Source organism: Phyllobates terribilis, unplaced genomic scaffold (assembly GCF_046119375.1).
Source record: "Phyllobates terribilis strain yellow unplaced genomic scaffold, ASM4611937v1 Scaffold_4__5_contigs__length_816908805, whole genome shotgun sequence".
In the NCBI taxonomy this organism is placed as follows: domain Eukaryota; kingdom Metazoa; phylum Chordata; class Amphibia; order Anura; family Dendrobatidae; genus Phyllobates; species Phyllobates terribilis.
The window spans coordinates 667,063,476-667,088,047 of record NW_027362764.1 but is presented as its reverse complement, the minus strand read 5'-3'; the positions used below and the strand labels follow the sequence as shown (position 1 = coordinate 667,088,047).

The 24,572-nt window shown below is 41.6% G+C and overlaps 1 pseudogene; it reads right to left on the bottom strand.

Moving 5' to 3' along the window:
* Positions 1–1,945: 1,945 nt before the first annotated feature.
* LOC141264707 (uncharacterized) lies at positions 1,946–23,376 on the bottom strand (annotated as a pseudogene).
* Positions 23,377–24,572: the final 1,196 nt, after the last annotated feature.

Genomic DNA, 24,572 nt, shown 5'->3' with positions numbered 1-24,572 from the left:
CAATTTAGTATTTGTATTGCTTGTTTTTAGATTTTTAAATGAAATCTTGTCCCCTTTGCAAGGTTTAAAGTGCCATTACGTGTAAGTGTACACATGTCCATACCTACAGTACAGACCAAAATTTTGGACACACCTTCTCATTTAAAGATTTTTCTGTATTTTCATGACTATGAAAATTGTACATTCACACTGAAGGCATCAAAACTATGAATTAACACATGTGGAATTATATACTTAACAAAAAAGTGTGAAACAACTGAAAATATGTCTTACATTCTAGGTTCTTCAAAGTAGCCACCTTTTGCTTTGATGACTGCTTTGCACACTCTTGGCATTCTCTTGATGAGCTTCAAGAGGTAGTCATGAAAATACAGAAAAATCTTTAAATGAGGTGTGTCCAAACTTTTGGTCTGTACTGTACATGTTAATTTTTTTGCAGTGAATAATGTGACACAGAAATGGCGAAGCTGTCGCGCTCATTATAGGAGGGAGCATCAGCATCGCCAGAAAAGTAGTGCAGGAGATGGGAAAAAACGGCCATATCTCTACATGAGCTGCTTGAATTTTTTGGCACCAATCATGGACTTAAGACCATAAGTTTAGTCAGATTTAACAAATAATTAACTTACAATGAGTTAATTTTTTCATAGGTGTCGATCTCTCATATAGAACGGACTCTAACTTAGGGGAAGGTGACACAGCCTCTGAGGTCGAGCCTGGCCAGTCCCAACCAGAAATTCCAGGACCAGCCGAGGAGGATGCTCCTGGCCCATCTGCGGAGGAGGAGCCTGTCACAGGGTCACAAGGTCAGGTTCCAACCGAGCAAGAGGCGCAGGCCAGAAGCAGCAGCCCAACCTGGCCCTTGATATTTCCCCCCAGGCGACTGCAGTACCCCAGCGACTTAGACGAAGGAGGGAGCAGCAAAATCAAGCTATCCGACATCAGACTGACAGTCGCGCTATGGACTACATCTCCTGCACAATATCAGACGATGGTGAGGAAGCATTTTGCCGAAGTTTGGCTCAGCATCTACTCCAAATACCACCACAATTAAAGCTGCCCACAAAATCAGCCAAATACCCCACACAACATTTTTGCATATATTGAAAGGTCCCATCAAACCCAAACTATAAGACAATTAACATCCAGCATTGTCTTGACACCTGGTCCATCTTCATCAGCCTCTGGACACCCTTCTTCTTCCACTGGTCATCATACTCAGTCAGACAAGACTCAAACCACTGGTCAAACTATTGACATAGGTCAGCAGAGCAACATTGGCCATCCGCCAACCACAGGACATCATAGAGTCCATGCCCACCAATCATCTATGCAACCACATAAAAACCCATCAATGCATCCATCATGTGGTCCCTCACAAGGCTATTTGTATGGTGACCATTCCTATCATGGGCCACAAACAACCTATTCGCAATTTTATGGCCAAGGTGAAGGTTGACATCAAGGTGCTCATCAGCAATGCTCCTTTATTTGGCATCGCAGACAAAGAGCTCTTGGTTGGCCATATGCTGTTCCAGAAGCTTATGGGCACAGCCAAGAAACCCTAAACCCACCCCATATCCACCCCCCTGCAAACATTGTGCCATTGCCTACAACCCCACAACAACCCCCCCAATTCCAAACATTCTCAACACCACCCTTCCCCTCCACATCACATCATTCATTTTTACAATTATAGTTAAGTGTGATTGTTTACATTACTCAAGGTTTGACAAAGGAAAATATATTTTTTGCTGTGCCAAAAACAAGGCTTAATTTATTTAAACATGTTTAAAAATTAAACTTAAATTTTAGTTGTTATCACAAAATATGTCTTTTCATTTAATAAGGGATGTGTGCATTCATTACATTATTTATTATGAAAAAACACATAGCCTGATTATTATAAGTAAAGTCATAATAAAGAACAAGATTATTTGACACATCATATGGCAACATTTTCTTGCCAGGGTATAGATCCCTCAGGTGTCAGAAAATAATCCGCAAGAAGTTCACGGACTCTGAGGCCTGAAAGATCTCTGCGTCTGGGCAAAGCCTGTGCAATTGGACCAGGATTGTTGACCAATCCTCCCTCAACATCCACAGATGCAGACGAATCGTGGATACAGGTAAAATTGTGTAATATTACACAGGCCTTAATGACACCATTCACATTTTGCTCGCTTAACTGGAGGGCACTAAGCAATACCCTCCATTTTGCGGTCAAAATACCAAAGGTGCATTCTACCAGATGCCGTGCAGAGTTAGCCTGTAATTAAATATCCTAAAACGTCTGTCAAGATTGCATCTAAGATAAGGCCTCATGACATAACGTGTAAGCTGAAATGCCTCATCAGCCACTATTATATAAGGAAGTGGCTGACCAGCTGAAGACAGAAGATTCCAGGGGGTAGCACCACAGTTGATTGTCCTTAAGTCGCTGACCCATTAAGGAAGAACTGAAGATTCAAGAATCTCCAGTTCTTCCGTAGGCCCCAATATCTACAATTATAAAATTGTAGTTGCTGTCAACTAATGCCAGCAGCACTACGGAAATATATTGCTTACAATTGTAGTATTGGGACCCTGAGTTTGGCAGCATCTTGACCCGGATGTGCTTTCCTTCTAAAGCACCCAGACAATTGGGAAACTGAGGAGTCTGGTACATTCCTAATGCGATCCGTTCCCAGAGTTCTGGGGTTGGCGCCGGCATCACTTTCACCTTAAGACGATCCCAGATTTGTGAACGGGCGTGCTTCACAATATTGGAAATTGTTGTCCTACTAAGGAGAAAGTCTAAATGAAGGGCAGCATAAGATTCTTCCATTGCAAGAAACCTAAAATGTAAAAAAAAAAATAATAATTTAATAAACGTATACATAGATTTTGAGGGTTTGCAAAGATTAGAGTTGATGATTTGTTAATATTTCATCAAATCAAATTTTTCATATCAACTAAAAACATATGCTACATCAGAATTTTGAACATATACAGTTATATGAAAAAGTTTGGGCACCGCTATTAATCTTAATGTTTTATAAAAATTGGTGTTTTTGCAACAGCTATTTCAGTTTGATATATGTAATAACTGTTGGACACAGTAATGTTTCTGCCTTGAAATGAGGTTTATTGTACTAACAGTAAATGTGCAATCTGCATTCAAACAAAATTTGACAGGTGAATAAGTATGGGCACCCTTATCATTTTCTTGTTTTAAATACTCCTACCTACTTTTTACTGACTTACTAAAGCACTTTTTTTTGGTTTTGTAACCTCATTGAGCTTTGAACTTCACAGCCAGGTGTATGCAATCATGAGAAAAGCTACTTAAAGTGGCCACTTGCAAGTTGTTCTCCTGTTTGAATCTCCTCTGAAGAGTGGCATCATGGGCTCCTCAAAACAACTGTCAAATGATCTGAAAACAAAGATTATTCAACACAGTTGTTCAGGGGAAGGATACAAAAAGCTGTCTCAGAGATTTAACCTGTCAGTTTCCACTGTGAGGAACATAGTAAGGAAATGGAAGAACACAGGGACAGTTCTTGTTAAGGCCAGAAGTGGCAGGCCAAGAAAAACATCAGAAAGGCAGAGAAGAAGAATGGTGAGATCAGTCAAGGACAATCCTCAGACCACCTCCAGAGAGCTGCAGCATCAACTTGCTGCAGATGGTGTCACTGTGCATCGGTCAACTATACAACGCACTTTGCACAAGGAGAAGCTGTATGGGAGAGTGATGCGAAAGAAGCCGTTTCTGCAAGCACGCCACAAACAGAGTCGGCTGAGGTATGCAAAAGCACATTTGGAGAAGCCAATTTCTTTTTGGAAGAAGGTCCTGTGGACTGATGAAACCAAGATTGAGTTGTTTGGTCCTACAAAAAGGCGTTATGCATGGCGGCAAAATAACACCGCATTCCAAGAAAAACACTTGCTACCCACAGTAAAATTTGGTAGAGGTTCCATCATGCTTTGGGGCTGTGTGGCCAATGCCGGCACCGGGAATCTTGTTAAAGTTGAGGGACGCATGGATTCCACTCAGTATCAGCAGATTCTTGACAATAATGTTCAAGAATCAGTGACAAAGTTGAAGTTACGCAGGGGATGGATCTTTCAGCAAGACAATGATCTAAAACACCGCTCCTAATCTACTCAGGCATTCATGCAGAGGAACAATTACAATGTTCTGGAATGGCCAACCCAGTCCCCAGACCTGAATATCGTTGAACATCTGTGGGATCATTTGAAGAGGGCTGTCCATGCTCGGCGACCATCAAACTTAACTGAACTGGAATTGTTTTGTAAAGAGGAATGGTCAAAAATACCTTCATCCAGGATCCAGGAAATCATTAAAAGCTACAGAAAGCGACTAGAGGCTGTTAATTTTGCAAAAGGAGGATCTACTAAATATTAATGTCACTTTTCTGGTGAGGTGCCCATACTTATGCACCTGTCAAATTTTGTTTGAATGTTGATTGCACATTTTCTGTTAGTACAATAAACCTCATTTCAAGGCAGAAACATTACTGTGTCCAACAGCTATTACAAATATCAAACTGAAATAGCTGTTGCAAAAACACCAATTTTTATAAAACATTAAGTTTAAGATTAATAGGGGTGCCCAAACTTTTTCATATAACTGTAGAGTACAAATACAGTACAGACCAAAAGTTTGGACACACCTTCTCATTTAAAGATTTTTTCTGTATTTTCATGACTATGAAAATTGTACATTCACACTGAAGGCATCAAAACTATCAATTAACACATGTGGAATTATATACTTAGCAAAAAAGTGTGAAAGAACTGAAAATATGTCTTATATTCTAGGTTCTTCAAAGTAGCCACCTTTTGCTTTGATGACTGCTTTGCGCACTCTTGGCATTCTCTTGATGAGCTTCAAGAGGTAGTCACTGGAAATGGTCTTCCAACAAACTTGAAGGAGTTCCCAGAGATGCTTGTTGGCCCTTTTGCCTTCACTCTGCGGTCCAGCTCACCCCAAACCATCTCGATTGGGTTCAGATCTGGTGACTGTGGAGGCCAGGTCATCTGGCGTAGCACCCCATCACTCTCCTTCTTGGTCAAATAGCCCTTACACAGCCTGGAGGTGTGTTTGGGGTCGTTGTCATTTGTCAAATAAATGATGGTCCAACTAAACGCAAACCGGATGGAATAGCATGCCGCTGCAAGATGCTGTGGTAGCCATGCTGGTTCAGTATGCCTTCAATTTTGAATAAATCCCCAACAGTGTCACCAGCAAAGCATCCCCACACCATCACACCTCCTCCTGCATGCTTCACGGTGTGAACCAGGCATGTAGGGTCCATCCGTTCACCTTTTCTGCGTCGCACAAAGACACCGTGGTTGGAACCAAAGATCTCAAATTTGGACTCATCAGACCAAAGCACATATTTCCACTGGTCTAATATCCATTCCTTGTGTTCTTTGGCCCAAACAAGTCTCTTCTGCTTGTTGCCTGTCCTTAGCAGTGGTTTCCTAGCAGCTATTTTACCATGAAGGCCTGCTGCACAAAGTCTCCTCTTAACAGTTGTTGTAGAGATGTGTCTGCTGCTAGAACTCTGTGTGGCATTGACCTGGTCTCTAATCTGAGCTGCTGTTAACCTGCGATTTCTGAGGCTAGTGACTCGGATAAACTTATCCTCAGAAGCAAAGGTGACTCTTGGTCTTCCTTTCCTGGGGCGGACCTCATGTGAGCCAGTTTCTTTGTAGCGCTTGATGGTTTTTACAACTGCACTTAGGGACACTTTCAAAGTTTGCCCAGTTTTTCGCACTGACTGACCTTCATTTCTTAAAGTAATGATGGCTACTCGTTTTTCTTTACTTAGCTGCTTTTTTCTTGCTATAATACAAATTCTAACAGTCTATTCAGTAGGACTATCAGCTGTGTATCCACCTGAATTCTGCACAACACATCTGATGGTTCCAACCCCATTTATAGGGCAAGAAATCCCACTTATTAAACCTTACAGGGCACACCTGTGAAGTGAAAACCATTTCCGGTGACTACCTCTTGAAGCTCATCAAGAGAATGCCAAGAGTGTGCAAAGCAGTCATCAAAGCAAAAGGTGGCTACTTTGAAGAACCTAGAATATAAGACATATTTTCAGTTGTTTCACACTTTTTTGTAAAGTATTTAATTCCACATGTGTTAATTCATAGTTTTGATGCCTTCAGTGTGAATGTACAATTTTCATAGTCATGAAAATACAGAAAAATCTTTAAATGAGAAGGTGTGTCCAAACTTTTGGTCTGTACTGTATGTTTTAACTATGTAAAATAAAACATTAAAATTACCTTAGGGTAAGCAGAAGGCGTTCTTCCTCTGAAATACAAGGGCGAAAACGTAAAGTCTGAAATGTAATGGCTGAATGAAGCTCCTCCAGCAGAATATCAAGGTCTCGAGTGACATTCTTGTGTAGGCCATAAATTTGTCAGGATGCCTGCATAGATGTTCATATAGCCTGGAAAAATGGCCTCTTGCAGGACTCTGGGTGAGGAGTGGATGCACCCAAAATCTACGCCTCCTCCTCGGAGCAAAAACAGGAGAATATCCAACCCCGTACTCCCGGGATAACACCCAGTTGAAGAGGAGCTCCTCGGTAGGATCCAAACTGAGATTCCTACCAGCCATACTTCCTTGGAAAAAACTGACATTTCAATTAGAACACAATAAACTGTAGAAGCTGATATAATAGGTAAACAGCAGCCATTCAACAATTCACAAACATCAAATCAATCTACAACAAGAGTCAACGTGCAGACGCATATAAACAATAGCTCATGTTCCTGGGCCTACTATATATACGTCTAGCATAATTAAGAAGAAATGCTATGTCGTCACAGTTGTGTTTCATAGTGATGTATAAGGAGTTTAACAGTAAAAGGGTGCTTACTCTGTCAATCTCCCAATACAATTACGGGGCACCGATAGGTAGCTGAGAGTTTGACAATGGCAGAGGAAGGTCTAATAGTATGCTTGTCAATAGAATACTGACCCTGTTCTCCAGTTTTGTTACTCTGGTTTGCGTGCGCAATACACACTGTCAGGATTCTGAAGTCCGCAGTCACATGGAGAAACTGCAGACTTTTATCAGAAAACCGGACAACTCCTTTAATATTTGTTCAGTGGGGTTATGTGCTCTAGCACTCCTTCTGATCAGCACTATCCAGTGGCAGTGGTTGATACTGCAGATTGAGAATGAGCACTATCGGGCACTGCCAATCAATCCTACTGAGCTGTGATGTTTTACATAAACAATGAAGGGGACACATCACACAAGTTGATTAGCAAAAGTTCTGGAAGTCAGAACTTACACCTATCAAACTTTGAAGACCAGTCCTCAGGGCACTACTTTTGACAAATGGCTCGAGACATACCATTGGGTCAATGTCTGGTAAACTCATGGTCGGATCCTCTAACTCAAGGGCTTACAGTCAGGAGAAAGGGTTAGGGTGACACTGCCGCCTGCTGACAAAACAAAAAGAAGAAATTTCCATAGCGTGACCACAAATATGAGAGGTCGCTATGTTCCATCCACATCTGATGGTCGTCAAACCCACGGTCACTAGCATTGATGTGATGACAACTTCCAGTAAACTCTATAGCAATCTCTATAAAACTATTTTTTTTTCTATTAATATTAAAACCTTATTTTATATATTTACACAAAAAAATAGGAAATAGCAAAAGTAAATGTAACGATTTCGGTCACAGCTACTACAATCTAATTTAAATATAGCAGCTTCATGGAAGAGAATATATTCAGGATAGAAAGTAATAATGAAATCTGAGTCATTGAGAAGATAAGAGCAATACAGAATTATAGCGCAGCCAAGATTCATGAAAATGGTTATTATGTATCACAGTTCAAGGTAAGTTACATAAGGATGAGCTTGATAAAGTGAAGTGACAGCTTCTGTGCGCTCAGAATACAAATTCTATAGAGAACCTACTAACCTGCAGAAATAGGGAACGTCCAGCTGCAACATTGAAGAACTCACATATTTCCAGAAACTATATCGGTTTATTGCATAGAATAAAATACATAGGAAAATAAATATTCTCACACCCTCATGATTGAAACAACTACACCTGCAGAATACGGACACTTTTTTTTTATCTAAATGCATTTGTTTTTGGCTAACAAGCAATTTTGCAATAAAAAATATTTCATTATTATTATTTTTTAAGCACCAATAATTCCATGTTGCTTTAGATGTAAAAAGGGCTTACATACAAAATACAAATATAAATAACAATGAACAGTGACAGATTGGTACAAAGGGGGGAGGACCCTGCCCTTGTGGGCTTAGTCTTCTTGGTATAGGTGAACGAGACAGTAGGTTGGGGGGGTCACAGCAGCAAATATTTGGCTTCATCATACTCTATGTATTACAGTACACACCAGACTGCAGAATGGGTTAAAGGGAATCAGTCAGCAACTATGTAACCTTAGGGCAGCATGAGATAGGGGCTAAGGCACTGATTTTAGCGATGTGTCACTTATTATGGCTGTGTGCTGTAGTTTCAATACAAAGAGTGTTTTATTAGCAGGAGTTTATCACTGCTGGACTACAGCTCAGGTGCCTCCCGGTCCAACGCTGCTCCCATCAGTTTACTGATCTACTCTCCACACAAGCCCATTGACCCATTGAGGCTTTCTCCTATCATTGTCCCCTGATAATCCCCAACTTAGGAGGGGGTGAAATGCGATGGGACTGGGACTATTAACTGACTGTGACTATTAAGGAATCAATGAATCGTGAACAGATAAGTCTGCTGGTTACAGTTAACAGCTTTTTTCCTTCACTGACATATATATGATCTTAGATGAGATAGAGAGAGGGGTCGCTCACTGTTCTGTTTGGGTGCTCTGAAGAAAAAGAGTGTTCCAATTGCAAAAAAGAACTTTGGCACTCCAGTAATATTGATACAAGATGACTTTATTGCAGAAAATAGATCCCTTGATTGAAAAACCACAAATGATATCAACGTTTCGACCTGTTTGGTCTTTTTCAAGATATTTTCTAAGTAACAAAGTAAAAAACAGTATGTCACAATTTTGACAAAATCTAATTGTTTATACAATATTGTATTGGAGACACAATCAATGCGCAAAATAGTCATAAATGAGTAGCAATAGCTATCCCATATATATAAGCATGATAGAAGAAATAGTAGCAAGATAGTGTCGCCGATTAATGACTTGTATTATGTCAGGGACACAGTTATTATATAGAGCAATAATAGCTAAAAAGGAATTGACTATCCCGTGTATCTAGATATAATTAGAGGAATGGTAGCAGAGTAGTGTCACCAATTTGTAATAATAGGATATTCAAAGAAAAATGAAAAAGAAAAGAAAAAATGTTCAAAACTTACTGAATATAGGATTTTTGTGAATTCACGATATTCCTGCAAGTTATTGGAGCTGGATATAAATGGCTAATAAAGAGAAAACAAAAAGTAAACTAAAGAACCGGCTATAGCATAGGTCAGGTTCGGAATCTGTACCCATAGGGAAACATACCTGCAAGTTTAGGAAATGCCTTCCATGTGGATGCGTCAGTGTGCCATGTCATGTAGTGGTCAGTGGGGTGTAATTCTTTATATATGCCTCAGCCCATGGGAATTAATCAAGAGTCCAAACGGTATATGTGCGCCCTTTAAGGAACATCCGGACATGCGCAGTGGGTGGGACGCACGTCGGAATGTAAGCAGCCTCCAAATGCCGAGACGTGAAGTGCAAGTCGGAAGCCGAAACTTCTGGTCATGCGCTATGTGTGGTACGCATACCAGTCTGATACATGGAACGCACGCCGGAAGCAGGAGCTGTATGTAGAGCGCAAAGGGAATGAATGAAGCACAGGTTGCTTCCTGTTATTTTATTATGATGTATCTATGGTGCACAATGGATATTGCTCTTGCAATAGAGGGAAAGAAGAAGAGAAAGAGAGGGAAAGAGAGAGTGGAGAGGGGAAGGAAGAGAGGGAATAGGGGAAAGAGAAGAAGAAAAAGAAAAAAGGGGGGAAAAAGAGGAGGAAAAGGTAGGAAGAGGAAGAATATAAAGGATAAAGCAAAACTCAAATACAAATGGGTCCCATAGCCCATATTAAACATGATATCCAAGATGTCATAAAGATTACTGGTGAAAAGATTAATTAAACACCTATAGAAAAAAGAAGAGAGAACAAAAAAACAAAAATCAGAAGCATTATATGACGCATGATACAATAACGGTATATATACCTATAATATCTAGTTATATGCAGATACAAACAGAATATTCATAGATTGACAAATATTGAAAAAAGAAAGGAAAAAAATCACACCCAAATTTTTGAGAATTAAACCAATTAATGCTGTAGTTCATACTCCCTATTTAGACCATTTGGTGCCAGAGTTTGAAGGGTGTGTATCCAGAACGATTCGCGTTCCTTTAATTTCTTAATGCGATCACTCCCTCTCCTGTTTTGAGGTATATGATCAATCACCTGATATCTAAGTTGTGATATTGATTGGGACATGGTCAAGAAATGGGCCGGAATTGGTAGAAGTGTATGTCCACATCTAATGGTGGATTTATGTTGTGAAATGCGGTCACGGATATGCTGGGTGGTCTCCCCAACATATCCGAGGCCGCACGGACACTTAATGAGGTAAATGACATAGCTCGAGTCGCAAGAAAAATAACCCTTAATGGGGTAACGTTTCCCTGAATGCGGATGTGTAAAGGATTCCCCCTTCATGATGTTGGAACATTGGAGACATCCCAAGCAGGGGAATGTGCCTCGGCGTGGAGTCGCTAAAGTGCGTTGGATAGGCCCTGTGCATGTAGAGCCCACATCGGCCCTGACTAAATGGTCTCGGATATTTTGGGGTCTCTTATAACATAGTAGGGGTGTATGAATTTTCTAATACACCCCTACTAGGTTATAAGAGACCCCAAAATATCCGAGTGATATAATTTGTGGTTTTTCAATCAAGGGATCTATTTTCTGCAATAAAGTCATCTTGTATCAATATTACTGGAGTGCCGAAGTTCTTTTTTGCAATATATAACCTTACCACTAAAATGTCTACATAAATGTGACACCCCAGGGGTCTGGTTGCCACAGTGATAGAGATATTACGTCTGAGAGCAGGTGGGAGGTCCTTTGGTCAGGGATCCTGTGCATGCCACACCTCCTGCCCAGTCTTGGGAGGGGAAGGACTTCCCCTATATAAACCTGGGTCTGAGGCAGGGTAGGGAGTTCTGAGAGGAGAAGACAGGGAGCAGAGCTGCTCTATGGGCTCTGCTCCACAGGCAGGCCCTGTCCAGGGGCCTGAGCCTGGAGTCAAGGAGAGTAGAGACAAGAAAGAGCAGAAGCAATACTACTACGAGTCAGGGGCTGGCAGCTGCAGAGCTCGCCCTGACTGAGAAGCTTTCTTACCGGACCCGGCGTCCGAGGCTGTGGGGACTAACTCTTACCCAGCAGCAGAAGCCGACCGGCAGGGGATTTCAGGTCCTCAGGCCCAGAAACCCGAAGGCACGGTCACACGCGTGGGACCAGCACCGCCATCGTGGAGCGGAAGCCATTAGAAGGCCCCGAGTCACCGGCCATACGGGTGAGCACCACACGGTACACTCAGGGACGTGGGCTACTTATATCCGCTTCTAGCAAGGTAGCCAGAAGAGTACAGTCAGTTTGGGAGGCCTACAACTCCGCCTGGCCAGGGGAGATCCCATCTGCTCAAGGACTGACCAGGCCCCGTTCACTAGCAAGTACTCCGGGAGGGTCTATCGTTGTTACCAGTAAAGACCCTGAATTACACCGCACCGTCTCTGAGTGGTTCCTGCTACCCCCATCATCCACATCTGCTGCCCTGAGGCCATACCCCTCCCGTTGGGGGTTATACCATCTACGCTGCACCATCCATCCACCGGCCTCAGCGGACTGTCCTGCAGCGGCAGCTCCATAGCTGCATTCAACGGGTGGCGTAGTCGTCCTGCATCTACCGCTGTTACATCGCCGCTCAGTTTGACTCCCTGGGCACGGACCGGGTCACCGCCACGAGACTACGACCCTCAAGAGATCCGGCTCCGGGTAAGCTCCCGCGTGCGCAACGCAGCGCGACACAGGCCCAGGGGCGCGTCATATGCACTATCAATCATCTGGGGTTAATTATATGTATTGTCTATGATAGACAATTATGTCAAAGCAGTCTGACCTTTGTGCTCGTAAGGGTTCTTGATAAGATTTCTTTGCATTTGGTGTTGAGTGTATTTTGGGGCCTTCATTATTTGTGGACCTTTGCTATTATAGTCGCTCACATTTTCTATTTGCAGAACTGTGAATTGTTTGAGTTAGTATTTTCAAGGTTGGTTATTGAGCCACTTTACGGGTCCCGGGGAGATTGTTCATATAGAAAATTGTAGCAATTTTGCAACCCCTATACCCTGACGGGGCCCTTCTTGAATCAACCATTGCACTGAGAACCTTTGCCTACGAAATAATTATTTTGAGTGTCAATCTTGATATGTATTACATTTTTCCCTCTACTCATATAATTGGTGTATGGACTCTGTCAAATATTAATTTTTTCATTCAGCATGTTAACTGTGACATGACTGTCTGCCCTATCATCATTATTTAATGTCTTTTTATAAATGTGTATGTCTGTATAGGGCGGATAAGGTCAGGTAAGGGACAGCCTCCGTGGAGCGGGGATACCACATCAACTTGCTAGGTTGAAAATTCCGCTGTCAGGCAGGACACTAGCCCTACTAGGGAATCATAGGGAAAGCCTGATTGTGTACTGTACCTATCCTGTTACCCCTTTCCCTCATATATACTTGTATGTGAATAACTGTTCCTTTATACACTGCTCAAAAAAATAAAGGGAGCACTCAAATAACACATCCTAGATCTGAATGAATGAAATATTATCATTGAATACTTTGTTCTGTACAAAGTTGAATGTGCTGACAACAAAATCACACAAAAATCATCAATGGAAATCAAATTTATTAACCAATGGAGGCCTGGATTTGGAGTCACCCCCAAAATTAAAGTGGAAAAACACACTACAGACTGATCCAACTTTGATATAATGTCCTTAAAACAAGTCAAAATGAGGCTCAGTATTGTGTGTGGCCTCCACGTGCCTGTATGGCCTCCCTACAACGCCTGGGCATGCTCCTGATGAGGTTGCGGATGGTCTCCTGTGGGATCTCCTCCCAGACCTGGACTAAAACATCCGCCAACTCCTGGACAGTCTGTGGTGCAACGTGACGTCGGTGGATGGAGCGAGACATGATGTCCCAGATGTGCTCAATCGCATTCTGGTCTGGGGAACAGGCGGGCCAGTCCATAGCTTCAATGCCTTCATCTTGCAGGAACCGCAGACACACTCCAGCCACATGAGGTCTGGCATTGTCCTGCATTAGGAGGAACCCAGGGCCAACCGCACCAGCATATGGTCTCACAAGGGGTCTGAGGATCTCATCTCGGTACCTAATGGCAGTCAGGCTACCTCTGGCGAGCACATGGAGGGCTGTGCGGCCCTCCAAAGAAATGTCACCCCATACCATTACTGACCCACTGCCAAACCGGTCATACTGAAGGATGTTGCAGGCAGCAGATCGCTCTCCACGGCGTCTCCAGACTCTGTCACGTCTGTCACATGTGCTCAGTGTGAACCTGCTTTCATCTGTGAAGAGCACAGGGCGCCAGTGGCGACTTTTCCAATCCTGGTGTTCTGTGGCAAACGCCAAGCGTCCTGCACAGTGTTGGGCTGTGAGCACAACCCCCATCTGTGGGCGTCGGGCCCTCATACCACCCTCATGGAGTCGGTTTCTAACCGTCTGTGCAGACACATGCACATTTGTGGCCTGCTGGAGGTCATTTTGCAGGGTTCTGGCAGTGCTCCTCCTGTTCCTCCTTGCACAAAGGTGGAGGTAGCAGTCCTGCTGCTGTGTTGTTGCCCTCCTACGGCCCCCTCCACGTCTCCTGGTGTACTGGCCTGTCTCCCGGTAGCGCCTCCAGCCTCTGGATACTACGCTGACAGACACAGCAAACCTTCTTGCCACAGCTCGCATTAATGTGCCATCCTAGATGAGCTGCACTACCTGAGCAACTTCTGTGGGTTATAGAGTCCGTCTCATGCTACCACGAGTGTGAAAGCATAACCAACATTCAAAAGTGACCAAAACATCAGCCAGAAAGCATTGGTACTGAGATGTGGTCTGTGGTCCCCACCTGCAGAACCACTCCTTTATTGAGGGTGTCTTGATAATTGCCAATAATTTCCATCTATTGTCTATTCCATTTGCACAACAGCATGTGAAATTGATTGTCAATCAGTGTTGCTTCCTAAGTGGACAGTTTGATTTCACGGAAGTTTGATTTACTTGGAGTTATATTCTGTTGTTCAAGTGTTCCCTTTATTTTTTTGAGCAGTGTACATTGTTATGGGTGCTTTTAAATATATTAATTAAGAGTTAATTTTTAAAGGGTTTATATATTTTCTTTGGTCTGTGGTTAAAGGGAATCAGTCAGCAGCTTTTTTGCTATGTAACCTGAGGGCAGCATGAGATAGGGGCTGAGGCACTGATTTCAGCAATGTGTCACTTATTAGTCTGTGTGCTGTAGTTTCAACACAAATAGTGTTTTATTTGCAGGAGTTTATTACTGACGGACTATAGCTCCTCCCCTATCAGTTTACTGTCAATAGACAATATACACAGAAAGCTATGGTGTGGGCGGGGTCAGTTTTTGAGCTCTGCTACATATACAGTAATGAAAATGCTGATTGTATCACAACTGCTGCACCCAGTAAACCAAGTGATACATCATTGGAATCAGGGTCTAAATTATGCTGCTCTCAGTTGAGGTAGCAAAAACCTGCTGAGTGATTTCTTGTAAGAGTGAATCCATAAGTGAGCTCATTCTGATGCAGGGTCTGTAAACCTTATTTTTGCAGGGCTTTTAATTCACTTGAAAAACGAAATAAATAATAAAATAAAAATACAAGTTCAACTTTCAGCTGGTCATATATCAGTTTAGAAAATAATTCAGTAAAGAAATGGTGACAGACCCTGCTGCCAAAACAAGCTCACTGACAGATTTACTGTTAACTCATTAGGTAGGAAGCTATGTACAGTGATACATAGAGGCTGTAGAAGTCCAAGTTGTGGTTTGGCGTTTGCTATGATTGAGAATGATCATGCAAAAAGCATTCATACCCAGCGATGTTTCTAAAGGATGTGAACAATGTGGTCATCATAACACACTGACAATGGGAGGCCATTTATTTCTATGTGAAGAACATGACAAAGACTCCTGATTATTTGTGGCAGTCAACACAATTACAGACATGGCAGGTTAACTTCAATTAATAAAAACTGATTACTCGCAGTTCTTTACTTTCATCAATCATTTCTTCATGAAGGAGGAATTAATGAGATTATGTTACAGGTTTGACCATTCACATTCTAGCCCCGCAGTATGAACCCAGGCCAAAGTGAGCAGAAATTAATAATTAAAGCCCTTTTAATAATGAAGACAGTTCAGCAATCAGCTGATGTAGCTGTGAGCATAGGAAGGATAATGAAATCAATTTGAAAGTTAAAGTCACAAGTAACATAACTTCCAAAGTTTGTACAAATCCCATACATGGGGGTCACATGACCTCCCGTTTCATGGGAAATACAGGCAGTCTGCATTTACAAAGAGAGTCTGCAGACTTTTATTCTCAGTCTGGAATATCCCTTTAATCATGTGGGTCTGGGGGCTGTGACACCCATCAATCATTTCAATTAATTGATATTAGTTCTTCATATTAATTTGCAGCATCTAAACTTGGTTTGAACAAAAGTAGTTTTCTGATTGGTCAGCGTTATATGTATCACTATCTACCTATGTGTATCCCAATAGGTGGATTTACACAAGAAAATCAGTTTGCCACTGAGGACAGAAACTAAGGTGTCTCTCCAGTACAATACAGAAGAAGGTCCTCTCCCCTACTCTGGACACAATGGATGTAACATATCTAGTGGTGTAACTGGAAGCTCATGGGCCCCAATGCAAAAGCTCCAACGGGGCCCCCAATTAATGCAATTCTTTAGAAGTATTGGTCTTTTCATATGGGCCAGATGGACTTTTTGGGCCCCCTAGCCTCCAGGACCCGGGTGCAATTGCAACCCCGGCATCTATAGTAGACACTCCCTGTACATACCATAGACACAGCCCATGAGTCGGCTATGGAGCTCGATTATGGCTGACCTCATCCATTTTCTAATGGGTGCTGAGAATCTGCAAAAGTCACATGTATATTCTCAACACATCTGAAGCAATTTTAGCAAACAAGGAAGTAAAAACAAAAGTATGTAATGAAAATGGACTAGGGGCAGCAAAACTTCCAATCACAGGTAGAGATAAGCAGGAGTATTTGTGCTATCCAGTTCCGAATTCTTTTCCCTGTTTCAGCCAGACTTCTCTTCTGCAGCTGGAACATCCTGGGCTCCTCTGTTACTGCCTAAGCTGCCTAGTACCTAAGCATTACGCCACATCATGGAACCAAGGAAACAACAGAAGAGCCCAGGGTATGCAGGTCAAGGATGCTGACCACAGAAGTGAAGTCCAGCTGGATAAGTGGTCTGAACCAGGGGGGCGGAGCTGGTGCCTCAAATCGTTTGTCACAGTTGGTTAAAGGGGTCCAAAGTAACTTCCATCCTAAATCCCTATCCATTTAATGCCATAATCTAAACTATTTTCTAATATATTTGAATTAAAAATCCCCTATCCTTCCCTAACTACACTATCCAACTGACTTTCTATTTTTTTCACTTTCTTTTGATGATGCTTCGTTTGGGAATCCCAGTGCATGCTGGGATATTCAAATGAAGCGTCATCAGTTGGCATAAGCTGTGGTCACTACCACAGCTCCAGCCACCTCGCTGAAATAAAGCATCATCAGTGCATTGTATGATGTGCTCAATGACAGTGCGCTCTCTGTTGCTGACTCAGCAGTAATGAGCAAGCAACAGAGTGCACAGTGCACGGTGTCAGAATATCCGATGTGCAGAGACCAGAACCACCCCCACAAATGATGTCATTGGTCTCTGCACGCCGAGAATTCTGATAATGCTCTGTTGCCGGGTCATTGCTGTTGATATGAGCTGGCAACAGAGAGCACACTGTCATTGTGCACATCGCAAAGTGTACATCATGCAGGGACTAGCACAGCCCCTGAAACAAGCGTCATTGATGAAGCTTCGTTTCAGTGAAGGGGTAGCGGCAGTGACCTTAACCTTGCCCCCAGATGACGCTTTGGTTGAGTATCCCAGCATGCACTGAGGTTCTCAAATAAAGCGCCATCAAAAAGGAAGTGGGAAAATAAAGAAAAGCAGTTAGATAGTGTAATTAGGGAAGGATAGTGAATTTTGAATTCAAGTATATTAGACAATAGTTTTGATTATGACGCTAAATAGACAGAGATTGAAAATGAAAATTACTTTGGACTTCAGACCACCGCCACATTTTTGTCTTTGGTATTGGTCTGTTTTCTTCTAAGTAAGTCATGATCACTTGTCAGTAGTCATCTGATGAAGGATTATAATGAAAGGTAACATTTATATATAGATCACACAGTATCACACTATTCACATAAGGTGATGTCACACCTCACCTCTCTCCCTGCACAGTGACCTCTGCACAGATGAAAAAACCTGCCTAGAAAATTGTGCCTTAGAAGTCAAAGAACATCTCCTTAATATTGTTCCACTTGGCTGCTGTATGCGTATTTCTGCATGCTGTTATCGGCAGATCAGGTCCTCATTATCACATACAGAAAATAGAATAAAAAATTGTGATCAGAATAAAAAGAGAACAGATTAGAAAAAAATATATCTTTCAATATTTGGTTTTAATTATTAAAAAAGCAAAAAAGGGAACAATTTCCCTTTAATTCAGAAAATACTTTTTAAAAAATGCTACCATTTACCTTGTGCCGGAGGAATGAATAACATTTCATACTTTAAAAAAATGACTAAAATGTATAAATTGCTTCGGATTTTAATTTCTTTTGTATCTCTTGAGCGGCTGACCTTACGAAGCCATTGAATGTGAACAACAGTCTCCCAGATGCCGTTTTCTGAAAGAGAAAATAATATGCAAATTTGGAGAAAACAAACAATTACATATGCACAAAACACTGCGCGGCCTCCTCTATTCTCACCATAACCAAAGCCCCCGACTGCCACTCATCAAGTCTATTCAATTCTTGCATCAAATGTTAATGGGCTTCTTATCTGGAGGAAGAAAAAATAAAGAATAATCCTATTTATTGTCAAAACCATTATCATACTGTATACAAAATCAATATGAATAGAGTCATTTATTAAAAGAGAGAATAAATTGATGCAGCAGTGGAAACAATGAGCTGTAAGATTACTTTTCTACAGCTAAATATAATATTCCTCCTGCTTCTATCCAAGGGATAAATCAATATTGATTTAATGGATTTAATTGACCTTTACTTGATAAACTTACAATCGCCAGAAGGAAGTGCTTGTGGGTTTTGTTTTTAAGCGAGAAGTTTTTCTTTGTTATCATGATGCACAGTATGAAAACTTAATTGGTCCAAAAGTATAACACTGACACCTGCTGGCCATTGCTGGAATATTCAGCATCAAAAATTGGCAAAATAATTTTGGCTTCATGTCTGCACAGATAAAATTTAAAAACATGTTTTTCACAAATCGAAAATTGGTGTTATTATCTGAGTTGATAACTATTGTAAGGCTTCCTTTTTGAATCTTGGGTCATTTTGTAGTATTTTGTAAAAATTTGCATGGAGGTAAACAAATGCATACTTCTAAAAGTTTATAGAAAATGGCAATTTGCAAGTGTTTTCTTTATTTCTGACACATTTAGATAAAATCCCCAAAACCAAAAATTAAGTGTAACCTTCCAAAATTGTTTTGAAAAGAAAATCTGACATTTTATTTTTTGTTAAAATGCTGAACATATGAAACTTACAAACCTGCCTGTACCCCAATGGTTGTAATAAGGAGAGACACTCGCCTTCTTTCATTCATTTTGCATTGATAATGTGGTTTGTTGTTTTAAATATGTCTATTTTAAAGATATACATTAAAAGTTCATTTTTAAACGGTAAAATAAGGTACTAGTTCTGCGATCTTTTTTGTCTATTGTTGGATATTGTTGTATAGATAATCGTATTTTGCTCTGACTTTTGGCATATCCTCTTCAGCATAAGGCAACATGACCTCTTCAAGTATTTTAATATATGCAAACTGGTCCATGATCCCTGGTATGCAGTAAATAGGTCCGGCATCATAGTAAGAGAAACATGTCCATATCATGATGATTGCACCACCATGCTCTACTGTCTTCAGAGTGTACTGTGGCTTGAATGCAGAGTTTGGGGCTCGTCTGATGAACTGTCTGCGGCCCTTGGACCCAAAAAGAACAATTATACTTTCATCGGTCCACAAATTGTTCCTCCATTTTTCATTAGGCCAGTTGATGCGTTCATTGGCAAATTGTATCCTCTTCAGTACATGTGTTTATTTTAACAGTGGGACTTGGTGGGGACTTCTTGCAAAGAGATTAGCTTCACACAGGCGTCTTCTAACTGTCACAGTACTCACAGGTAACTTGAGACTGTCTTTGATCATACTGGAGCTGATCACTGACTGAGCCTTTGCTATTCTTTGATCCATTCGAATGGTAGTCTTCTGTGTTCTTCTACGTCTCTGTGAATTTGCTTTCCATTTTAAAGCATTGGAGATCATTTTAGCTGAACAGCCTATCATTGTCTGCACTTCTGTATAAGTTTTACCCTCTCCAATCAACTTTTTAATCAAAGTACGCTGTTCTTCTGAACAATGTCTCGAACGACCCATATTTCACGGGCTTTCAAGGAGAAATGCATGTACAACATGTGCTGGCTTCACCCTTAAATAAGGGCCACCTGATTTACATTTGTTTCTTCACAGAATTATTGACCTCACCAATTGAACTCCACACTGCTATTATTTTGAACACACCCCCTTACAATTAATTATTCAAATACACAGACTCACAAACATGCAGATCATGGATGCTGAGTCTGTTGGTTTTCTTAGAATCTACTGCACCAACTGGTAAATTGTTCGACACGTGGTAATATAATTTATAACAAAAACAGGGATTAATCTGGTCAGTCATATTGGACTGCTATTATTTTGAACCCTACTGTATGCATATATATATATATATATATATATATATATACAGTATATATATATATACACACACAGAAATACACACACATACTGTACATATGTGGCGCCCCTGAGGGTTCGACCGCCACAGGGATGCTGCACCTCTTCAATGGGGTGTGGTGTTCCTCCTTCGAGGTAAGAATGGTGCGATGGTCAGGACCCCACCTCCACACCCAACACCACACTTCTCCCACCAGAGAGGGCTAATTGGCACTAGTGTGCTGCCCCTACTGGAAAACGGGAGACTGGGGAACCAAGAGATAGGGGGAACCAATTAGTGGGTAAGAGTGGAGGACTCACATTTAGTTACACTTAATATTTCATATTTAATAAACAGCCATCTTGGCTCATGGTTCTTTGATTGTGTTCTCCATCCCTGAACGTGGCTTCTGGGTGAACCTGTGGAGGATGGAGACATGGCCTTCGTACCCTGGCCTTGAGTCGAGGGGCAGGATGGAGTAAACAAATGTCTCAAACCCAGTCAAGGACCATAACCAAGAAGGCCTGGAGCTTAGGAGTGTAGCTCCACCGCAAAAGGATCCCAGGGGGATGCAGACGGAGCGGTATACGCCACCTGTCCTCGCTGTTCTGATCTAGTCAGAGGGATTCCGGCTGCAAGAGGGGTTACCGGCCCCTGACACCTGACTTTGCTACTCTACGTCCTAGTCAGGGAAGCCCGGCAGGCCCAGAGGATCCCACCGGGTAACGGAAGGAGCGGAGCTGCCACCCGTACCCTTTTTCTGAGCGAAGTCCAGAGGGAGACCCGGCCTATCTAGACGCACACAGACAGGAAAGGAACCAGTCTGAAGTCTATGAACACTCTGATGAGGGGTCCTGATTAAGCACTTGAATTACTCGGAGGTTGTCGGACCCCCCTCCCTGGTGACCGCAGAACTCCGTGAGAAGCAGGAAGAAGCCTTGCAGCTGTACTCTCCAACATGAGTAAAAAACCCTGGAAGTCGACCCCTATGGCCTCCGGACTCTTTATTTCTGCACCGCACCGCACTATGCAGCACCAGACCTCCTACACTACAACCCTCTTCATCCTCATCTCTGCCCTGAGGCCCTGCTCCGCCTGTGGGGAGTAGTAACAACTTCGGCTGCCACAACATCCCCCCTCGGAGGACTGCAGCAGCGATGGTGGCCTTCACCAGGTACCACGGGTGGCGTAGTCGATAGCAACCACTCAACCCTGATAGCCCATTACATCCTTTTTAATGTGACGGCCCTGGGTACGGAACGGGTCCAGGCCACGGCTGCACCCCATTAAAAACATAGGATCCGGCTCCGAGTAATCCCCCATCTTCCCAGGGTTGGGGCTGTGAGCGTCACACATACTGTACATGTGTGTATATATATATGTATATATACACACATATCCACACACAGCTATACACACATTTACTCAAATACTGTACAGTTCTGTCCAAAATGTCAATGCTTTGTTCACCAAATCACTTAGTTATCACTTTTATTTTATGACATGGTCCACCATGCTGGAAGAAGTATTGTACATTACTTAATTGCTCCTGCTTGATGGTTGCTCTTGGAGGATGGTTGGATACCATTTTCATTTGGCAATGTTCTTAAGCAAAATTGTGCATGAGCCCTTGGATGAAAAGCAACCCAACACATGAATGGTCTCAGGATGCTTTACTTTTGGCATGACACAGGACTCATGGTAGCGCTCACTTTTTCATTGTCTGGACAATCAATCATTCTTCCAAATGTTCAAAGTGGGGCTTCAACAGAGAAAATAGCTTTACCACAGTCCTCTGCAGTCCAAACCCTGTACTTCCTACAGAATGTCACTATGTCCTTGAGGTTCTTCTTTACTGCTTATCTTGACATCAAACCAGCCTCTGAAAACCTTTACCTCACTGTGTGTGCAAATGCACGGATGTCTGCTGCCATTCCTGAGCAAGCTCTGCATTGCTGTTGAACCAATCTCATAGCTGAATTCTCTTTAGGAGACAGTCCTGATGCCTGCTGGACTTTCTTGGGTACCTTGAAGCAAGCTTCACAGCAATCGAGCCTCTCTTTTGATGAACAATTAAATGGTTGATTTAGGGGCAATCTTACCAGCATCAATGACCTTGCCTGTAAAGCTCTTTTATGCAAAGCATTAGTGACCGCATGTGTTTACTTGGAAGTAACCATGGAAACAGAAAACAACAAATTCAATTACCAGCCCCCTTTTAACACAACCAGTCTGTTATTATAATTCAATCAGCATAACAAGTGATATCAGCTGCCTTGTCCTCGCTAACACTTTCTCCTGATCTAACGAAAAGATCACTAAAGTGATGTAAGCAGGTCATTTTGTGGCAGTGTTGAAATTCAGTGGAAACAAGTTTTTTGTGACTTAATAAATTTTTATGGCAAGGATTGACTTTTTTTGCAATTCATTTGATCATTTTTCATAACTATCTTGAGTTAATACAAATTGCCACTATAAAAAATGGATGCAGCAAACTTAGTGAAAACAAAGTTGTATCATTCTCAAAATTTTAGGCTATGACTGTGCATACATAACAATTCATCAATAAGAGCAACAGCTGCAGGCTAAAAGGGGTTGTACAGTGAAAACAACTTATCACCTATTGACATACTTATAACCATGTGATATTTCAGTTTTTCTTTTTTAATAAATTTGCAAAAATTTCTACATTTCTGTTTTTTTTCTGTCAGGATGGGGTGCAGAGTGTACTTTAATGAAAAAAAATGAACTTTTTAGAATTTACCAAATAGCTGCAATGAAACAAAGAGTGAAAAATTTAAAGGGGTCTGAATACTTTCCGTACCCACTGTACACAGAGCAGCAAATGGAAGACAAGCAAGATGCAAGAAGGTCTAACATTAATTCTATTTATGAACAATAATCCCCTTGAAAGGGGTTGAAACTGTGCTTCCAAAGCTATAATACTAGAGATGAGTGATTGTATTCCAGTGGGACTGAATATTACAAAAATCCGCATTTGCCAAAATGTATTTGTTTTTGTGCTGTGCTTCCACACCCTGTAAAGGGCAATGAAAAGAATAAAAAAAAACTTATACTCACCTCTCCAATCTCTCCGCTCTTCACCATCATGTGACCGGTTTTCTTCACATCTTATTACTGCCGGAATCCCTCGGCCTCTTCATGCTAGGCCAGGACTTCTGGCTCTGAAGAGCGCGTGCAACCTCATGGTGCATAACGTGACATCATTAAGTCATGATCTTACTTGCGCTTGTGGAGAAATGTCCCGGACCTTGTCAAAGCCGGAATTTCCAGCCTAGCGTGAAGAGGCCCAGGTGATAAGAAGTTGGGATGAGGACTGGACGGGTGAAAATGGGGAACGGAGGGGCCGAGAGGTGAGTGGAGGGTAAGTATCAGAATTTTTTTGATTTTCTGCATCTTATGGTTATTTTGCTCTGGAGTCTGTAGAGGCTCCAGACCATAATAAGGGACATTAAATTTGCAGAGGATAACTGTTCTATGAATCCAATTTATTTGGAAAACTCGCGCAAACATTTCGAATTTTGCTTGATCCGCTCATCTCCTCTACATAATACCAATTTGTAACCTGCAGTCCTGGCTCTTTCACTATTCAGTATGGCTACTCTAGAATTAGATTCTGTAATAACTATCACATCAAAATATTATTGTTACTGAGCGCAAAACAAAACAATTATTCAAACTCTACAAGAATACAAACTATTCAAAATCACTCAAAATGTTATATACAAATGACAGCATCTAGGATATAGTCACTATCCAAGGGGCCAACATAATTGTATGCGTAGAATAGATGTTTCCAGCTATGGTATACATCGTTCATAAGAAATATCTGACATCATTTGAGCTCAAAACATATGTTTTCTTATGTGTAAATCATTTTATCAGTAAATCAAGTTTTGAAGCCAAACCTAACTCTGAAGCATTGCTGAACACTGGAGGAAGAAGTGAACATTTAAGTGTGACAAACATGCAAAAGAATAAGAAATCAGGAACGGGGCAAACACTTTCACACCACTGTATATATATATATATATTTTTTTTTAATTGCAAGAAATTTTTTTTACACAAGAGCATGCAAATAAAATAATACAGTGGGATCTGTAAGCATTACGATATGAAAACATTAAATACATGACATTTGGATGCCATTACTGCTATATAGAATGTATTCATAAAAATTAAGGTACTGTACTTAGTGAATAAATTGGCCAATTCATGAAAGACCCCCCCCCAACCACGACAAGGTGCATCTTTTTATTTATGGGACCCTAAATCTAATATTT